Source organism: Plecotus auritus (assembly GCF_963455305.1).
Source record: "Plecotus auritus genome assembly, chromosome: 13".
Taxonomy (NCBI): domain Eukaryota; kingdom Metazoa; phylum Chordata; class Mammalia; order Chiroptera; family Vespertilionidae; genus Plecotus; species Plecotus auritus.
Genome location: NC_137779.1, coordinates 12,184,840 through 12,192,809, shown reverse-complemented (window position 1 = coordinate 12,192,809; position 7,970 = coordinate 12,184,840). Strand labels below are relative to the sequence as shown.

The window sequence follows — 7,970 nt, the reverse complement described above, 5'->3', positions numbered from 1 at the left end:
AAATTGTGGACCTGTATCATATTTATTTGTGTGTGTGTGTGTGTGTGTGTGTGTGTGTGTGTAGCCCAATAAAGATAACTTTAAAATTATTAAATAATGCTCATGCAGGGAAATTGGCAAGTGGCAAGATCAGGATTCCTTCCCCCATCTCTGGGCTCTGAGAGGACACGGGCAGGGGATGAGGTGCAGATGCTTTCACTAACCCTGAGCACTTAGGGAAGCGGCACATACACCCCCATCACTGTCAGCTAGCTAGCTGCAGCCTTCTTCCTTGCACACTTTTTCCTTTTCCGGCCCAGCAGCTTAACCCCACCACCTACCCTGTATTCCTGAAGTCTGCCTCCTATGCCCAGCCCAGCCAAGACCACCTTCTGGCATCCCCTTCTCATCTGACTGCTGGTGTGCAGTTTCCTTTGCTCCACTCCTGAATGCAGCTAAAATTAATTCATTCCCACAGAGTACCCCAGCATGAGGTCCTCTCACCTCCCTGCTGCCCAGGGATGTAAGTCAGTGATTTCCACAAGGAGGCCCTGATGCTAATTCTTCCCCCAATATATATAAATATACAGGTGCTTCCAGGAACTGTAAATATGAATCTACTTTAGGCTTTTAGAGCTACTGTGGAATTGAATAATCATAAAAGATACTACTTTCATGGAGATTTATGCCCTGCACCCCCCCCCCCCCGCCTCCAGTTCTCAACCGATAAAAAAGCCATATTTTACCAAAATATATCTCCCATCAGTGGATCTGGAACACCTCAGTAACTGACTATATTTATTGGGAAATGATTCACATTAATTTCAGGCATCATCCTAATATTATATTTATGACAGACCGTTTGAGCATCGACAAGCGCCCTCGCCTCATTCCTGGCATACATTCTCTGTTTCTGCAAATACATATTGTAAACACTGCCTGGAGAGATAGAATCATAAAACTAAAACAGGTTATCTTTGGAAAATCTGTTAATTCTAATCAAATAAGACAAGCACTCACCTGATTTTTTGAGAAGCTGAGAGGCTTTGCCCAAGGAATTTGGGAGTATTTGTCTTGGAACTTTCTTATTCCAACCCTCCCCCCGCCCCCCCCCCCCACACACACACACACTCTGAGATGTGATGAGACTTTTTCATGCTGTGGAGACCCTCACAGTGTTCCAATCTTGACTGACAAATCCTGCCAGTGAATAGTTGCTCAGTGTGCAGAAGGGAAAACTAAAGGGAGGCCAGGGACAGGATAAGATGGGGGTGAGTTTGCTCAGTGAATCCATTCTGTGTGGCCTGATGCAGCAAGTGCGGGGGAAAGACCCAGCGAGAGGAAATGCAGAATGCCCTGAGCATAGACCTAGAGAGAGAAAATGCAGATCGCCCTGAGAATACTGTTCCTTTGGACAAGCCAGAAGAGAGATGAGCAGGGGCCGTTTTCTGATGCTGGGAGGGAAAGGTTCAAGGGTTTATAAGAATGGAGATCTAATATTTCATCTTTAATTATGTGTGCAATGGGATGTACCTCCCCACACTCACACCATTGCAGCTGTCATGTTCGGTAAAGGCCACAATCCAGGACAACCTTCCTCCAGTGGGAGATGTTCTGGAGAAACGGGACAAAAGGCTTTGTTTACTTAGGGTTGCTATAGTCTAAGGCAGCTGTTTCCACCTGCCCACCAATCATTCTGGCATCTGTGAACAGCACCCCTTCCTCATCTCTATCTAAGCACTCAAGTGAAGCCCACCTCAACCCTTGGCTCCAAGGATGAATGAGCACATGACTTAGACCTGGTCTGTAAGAGCATTGTATCCTTTTAGACTCAGTGATTGGTTCCTGGTAGCCATGTGATTCAGACCTGGCTAATCAGAGCATTCTATTCTCCTACAATGATTGGCCTCAGGTCTGGCCGACACATGACCTAGGACTGGCTAATAAGAACAACTCACCTCCTGTCCACAGAGGTTGGTACATGAAAGCCAGGCTGAAAAAACGCTGCTCCAGAATTTGTGCTGGAACTTTAGAGAAGGAAAAGTGAAGCCCTCTTTAGATGGGGACTTTTAAGGGATAGGATGTAAGCTGGAATGCCTAGCAGCCATTTTGCCACCATGAGGAAGAACCTGCTTGAGAATAAAGATCGTAGAGGAGGCTCTGGCCGGGTAGCTCAGTTGGTGAGAGCATAATCCTGATATATCAGAGTTGCAGGTTGGATCCCTGGTCAGGGCATATACAAGAGTAAACCAATGAATGAATAAATAAGTGGAACAAAAAAAAAAAAATCAATGTTTCTCTCTCTAAAAGACCATAGAGGAAAACAGAGTGGAGAGATAAGGAAAGCTGCATTCCTAATAACAATAATTCTAATACTAATAATATCTGACTCTTATATTGTGCTTACCATTTTCAAACTCTACTCTAGAGTTACACCTGTAATGATTCATTTGGCCCTCCTAACAACCCTAGGATCCTGGTACTTTTGTTCCTTCCACTTCACAGATGAGGACATGGAGGCAGAGAGGTCACTCAGTAAGTAGTAGAATCAGAATTCAAATCCAAGTAATCTGGCTCCAGAGTCCTTGTTTATAACTACTATGTATCATTCAACAAACAGTTATTGACACCTACTGTGCCAGGTTCTGTGGAGACATGAAGATGATTCATCTCTGATCCCCCGTCTCCAGGAGCTTAGGGTCTAGGAGAGGGGTCCAGAAAGCCGGCAGCCTAGCCTACGGAGTGTGACCAAGTGCGACTATAGTAGCCACCCTCAGCTTGTGACTGCTGAATACCGCCTGCTTCGATTTGCAAAGAAACTCATTCTCTTCAGGAGAGCAACTCTAGCCCTAACAGGCCTTCAAAAATGTCAGGGGTATTTTTAGCCCAGAGAGTTGGTGCATCCAGTGGCAGATTGGAGAAGGGAGACTGTGCTCTGGGGAAATGAAATGTGAAGCCACAAGAAACTCTATTTCAGGAGAGGGGTTGGGCTCAGGGGAGACTTGGGGGCTTCAGGGAGACATGAGGAAAGAAGCCAGGCTGCTAAGCATTTGGAACTGGAGAGGGGTGGCGCACTCAGCAGGATGGACAGTGACACTGTCCAGTCCAGGCCAGCGACGGTTGTTCTCACCTGATGACCGCAGCACCATCTCTCAGGTGTCTTGCTGTGATGCCCACCCCCCGCCCCCTGCCCCGAGTCCATTCTCCACTGGCAGCCACCAGTGCCATATAGACCCAAGAGAATGAAAAACAGGGGCTCAAGCATTTGTATATACATGTTCATATCAATACTATTCACAATAGCCAAAAAGTGGAAAAAACCCAAATGTCCATCAACAGATGAATGGATAAATCAGTTGTAGTCTATCCAAACAATGAAATATTATTCAGCCATAAGAAGGAATGATAGATGCTACACCATGGATGAAACTTGAAAACATTATGTGAGTGATTGAAGCTAGGCACAAAAGGCCACATATTGTATGATTCCATGTATATGAGATATCCAGAATAGATAAATCCATAGGGACAGAAAGGCGATTGGTGTTTGCCAGGAGTTGCGGTGAGGAGGAAATGGGGAGTTGCTGCTAAGTATGGATTTCCATTTGAGGTGATGAAAATATTCTGGAACTAGATAGAGGTAGTTGCACAACATTATAAGTGTACTAAATGATACTGATGTTTACTTTAAAATATTTTTAAAATTGATTTTTAAAGAGAATGGGAGAGGGAAAGAGAAAGAAACATCTATCGGCTGTGATCCTGGATTAGATCCTGGACTGGAAAAATAATCATTGTAAAATCAATTTTAGGTCAATCAGTGAATTTTGAACATGGAATCTAAAATTCAGATTCTAGAACTGTATCAATATTAAGTTTCCTGAATGTGGTAATTGCACAATAATTACATAAGGAAATGACCTTATTCTTGGGAGCTACACACTGAACTGTGGGAGTAAAGGATCGTGGTAGTGACTGCATTAACTCACAAATGGTTTTGGGGGTTATATATATCACACACACATATATATACATATAGACAGAGAGAGAAATTAAGCAAATGTGGCAAAATGTCAACATTTGGCAAGTCTGGAGAAGTTCAGGGAATTTGTTGCACTCTTCTTGCAACTCTTCTGTTACTTTTTTTTTTTCCAAATAAAAAGTTTTGAAAAATGTCCATCTGCAGAGTAAAAGCAGCTCACATTCCACCGAGGGAGGGGCTAACACTTTGGGAAACACTACTTGGTGCAATTTCTCCATCTCTCTTTCTTTCCCTTTCTTAGTTCTTAACCTCACAGCTCAGTCTCTCCTGAGTAGGCCCTACCTACGCATTTCCCTCTTAGATTCAGGTCCCACATTTGCATATTAAAGGTTCTGAAAAGTCCTGCAGCAACAAAAATGTTGAATGCTTTTTGTTGGGGTGAGGGGCTATTGTTTTTGAGCCCCTACTATGTCCCTGGTACGCTGAGAGCCCCGGGAGATGGATGCTGCCATTACACCCATTTCACAGTTCAAGGAACTGAGGCTCAAAGAGGCAAAGTCACATATCCTAAGGTTACTGGGAAGCTGAAGAACAGGAATTCCATGCCTTCCTTAGTTACTATGATATACCTGCTTGGGGAGCCACAGCACAATTATTGGAGAGAACTTAGTGGCTGAGAGCAGGGATTTTAGATTCAAATTCCAGTTCTGCCACTTGCTAGCTTTGTGATCTGGAACATCACTTATCTGTACCATGGGGGTGGTGACAATTAAATGAATCAGTACAAGGAAAGCACTTAGAGCAGTGTCTGACACAATGCCTGGGAGAAATGGAGACTCAGAGAGATTAAGTGACTTGGCCAAGGACACACAAGAAGTTGCAGGCTTAGGGATTGAACTCAGGGTAGACCCAGAGACCCAGCTATGATGCTGTGTCCTGCTGACCCTGAGTTCTGGGTTGAATTCACCTTCTGGTTCTGGTCCCATTTGCCTCTGTATCACAGCTCCCTTCCTGTTTCCCTGCCCTAGTCAAGGCCTATACCCATTTTCCTATTCTGAGGTGGCTCCAGTCAACCCTCTGAGCCCCTTGCTTGAATCTCCAGTTCACATTCCACACCCAGCCTCCCTGGGGTAGCTGAGCGCATCTTCCCTGCCACCAAAGGAATCTAAACTGCCGCTGCAGCCAGCCCGTCCACTCGAAACCCATGGGTTACCGGGTTGTCCCTCAGGCTCACCCACCTGTCAAATGAACGACCACACTAAAGCCAGCATGGGAGATATTTATTCAGCAAAGAGAGTAAAACAACAACAACAATGAAAACAACAGGGTCGGAATCCATTTCAGCCTAACCGATATTTTACACAATTGGATACGTTTGACTAAACTAATACATATGTATGGGGACTGGTGCATTTCCATTCAAACCAATGTAAATTACCTTTGACCAATATATTTTCCTGGAAATCAATGCATTTTAACACAAGATAATATTTATGAAATTGAATTTTTTATTGAAGCTAATGCAATTCTATTCTATTTTATGCATTTTTATTAAACTAATGCATTTTAAATTAATCCATTGTATATTAAGTACAACAGACATTGGTACTTACAGTAAAATAATATATGCCTGCTGAAATCAATACAGTTTTAAAACCGGGTGTTTTCCATTTAACTGAAGGATGTCAAGAGTATGCAGCCAGGAGTTCAGGGCATGTGAATGTGAAATTATGTCTTTTTTCCCCCAAAATCATTATCACGTAAACGATATCGTGCCTCAGGATATGGCCAGAAGCTCTAGGATTTAGAATTAATTCACTATTATGACAGCCAACTCAATCAAACATCCTACTTGACCGACTTTTTGACCAAGTGGACTGGTGATTCTTAATCATAGGGAGTGATACAAGTCACTTGTCACTGCTAATAAAATACTGAAATTTGCAAATAATTTACCTTGAAATGAAAGCTAATATTTTGAATCAGACAGGGTCTTCCAGGAAAAGATGGTACACTCAAACTGGTATTTTGAGAAGAGTTTAATAAAGAGAGTATTTATTAAGGCGACGGCACGCTTAGAAAAAGCAATGGTATAGCCCCCTGCGGCTAGTAACCAGGGGAGCTCTCACCATCTGGGTATACTGGGACCTGGAGGGAGCAGCTGGCAAAGAGAGAGAAGCTGTGGCCACCAGTGGAGAACCTCGGTCTCTCTTGGCAATCCCACAGAGAGGGGGCTAGAGGAATAAATACCTGCCCCCTCTCCTCCCTCCTGATCGCTTGTTGATACTTTCCAGTGGCCAAATCAACCAGAAGGCAGAGGACAGGGACACTGTTGCTCAGTCCTGGGGCAGCATAGAATAAGCTGGATAAAGGTGAAGGGTGAACTTGGGCAGACAAATAGAGGATACCAGCACACCTACTAAGTGCTTATTGCACAATAAGTGCTTTCTCAGTTAAATCTCACAGCACCCTATGAGGAAGGTGCGACTATTATTCCCATTTCCAGCATGGGGAAATTGAGGCTCAGAGAGGTTAAGTGGGAGTACTAGGGTGTGGGCAGCCGTTCATCCAACTTTGAGGAGGAAGGGGACAGTTTCTGGGAAAGACTTTTCTCTTGAATAGAAGAAGACAAGGTTTCCTTTAACCTCATCATACCCCTTCCTTGCTGCTTGGAACTGTGACATGGGGACCTGATGTCTGGACTTCGGGCAGCCATCTTATGACTATGAGGGGAGACATCACCAACACACTGAGTAGAGTAGGGCAGAAAGAGCAAAGGAGTCTGGGTTCTTGCTATTATTGAGTCCCTAAACCAAGCCCAGAGCCTCCTACTGATAAGCTTCCTGATAATTAACAGGAAACACTTTTTTTTTTTTACTTTTATTTAGATTTATTTTATGCTGGATTTACTCCTGGGCCATAAGTTTTTGTTTGTTCAGTTTCTTCTGAGATACCTTTTTCTTCTGTGCAACCTCCTCTTCTGGTTTAGGAACAATCTGCTCCTTTTCAGTACGGATCATCTCAGTGTGACAGGGAGAGCTCACGTATGGGTTAATCTGCCCATGAGCTCTGTAGGTTCTACACCGCATCTTGAGGGCTTTGTTCACGTGAATGTGCTCGATGACGAGAGAGTCTACATCTAAACCCTTAAGTTCAGCATTGCTCTCGGCATTTTTTAGCATGTGCAGCAAAAATTCAGCATGCTTTTTGGGCCACCGACCCTGTGTCCAGCCCCACTGTTTTGCCCGGGCACACCTACCAACGCTACCATTGTAACGACGGAATGGCACACACTGCTTCTTTAACGTGATGTCCTTCAGATACTTGGTGGCTTTTCGAATATGCATGCCCTTGATGGCCTAGGCAGTTTCACGCGTGTTATTAAAGTGAACATGGAGATTTGAGCCTTTTGATTTGCATGATTTTGTGGGGTTTTCTGGGTCTAGCGAATAGCGAACCATCTTCAGAAGTCACCTATTGCCGCTTTGGGGAAGAGCAACAGGAAACACTTTTGTCTGTTAAAGCGATGTTGGTTGAGTTTCCTGTTACTTGTAGCTAGAAGCATTCCTAACTGATACACTGTTACAGATAAATTGTTTTAATATTTAATCATGAACATACTATATATTATCTTTGTGAAAAACAAAAATCAAATAACTTTTTAACTACTCCCTCATCCAACTTCACTAAATTGGTCAAGGGCATTTTTCCCCCCTTCAGGACAAAACCCAGATGTACATGACTTTGAAGGCTGAATTCACAGACCTATTTTATTACATTTTTTTATACAAGGTTTTTTCATTATGCACATTTAGCGAACAGCTCGAGCGTGTGCATTTCTGTATTCCCTCTTGTTGAGAACCCCATTTGCAGCTCTCATAGGGCACAACACTGCTATTGTTGCATTTCCTGTGAGAGAACCTTAAAAACCTGCTCTCTCCCACCTCCATCAGCTCCGAGTCTGTTCAGGGAAACTTCTAGGATTCCCAGTTCCAACCACAGAACTCCA

The 7,970-nt window shown here is 43.7% G+C and overlaps 1 pseudogene across 1 annotated transcript; it reads right to left on the bottom strand.

Annotated features, from left to right (window-relative positions):
- Nucleotides 1-6,867: 6,867 nt before the first annotated feature.
- On the bottom strand, nt 6,868-7,422 carry LOC308238312 (large ribosomal subunit protein uL22-like; annotated as a pseudogene). The gene has a single exon. The product of its transcript is annotated as a large ribosomal subunit protein uL22-like (transcript).
- Nucleotides 7,423-7,970: the final 548 nt, after the last annotated feature.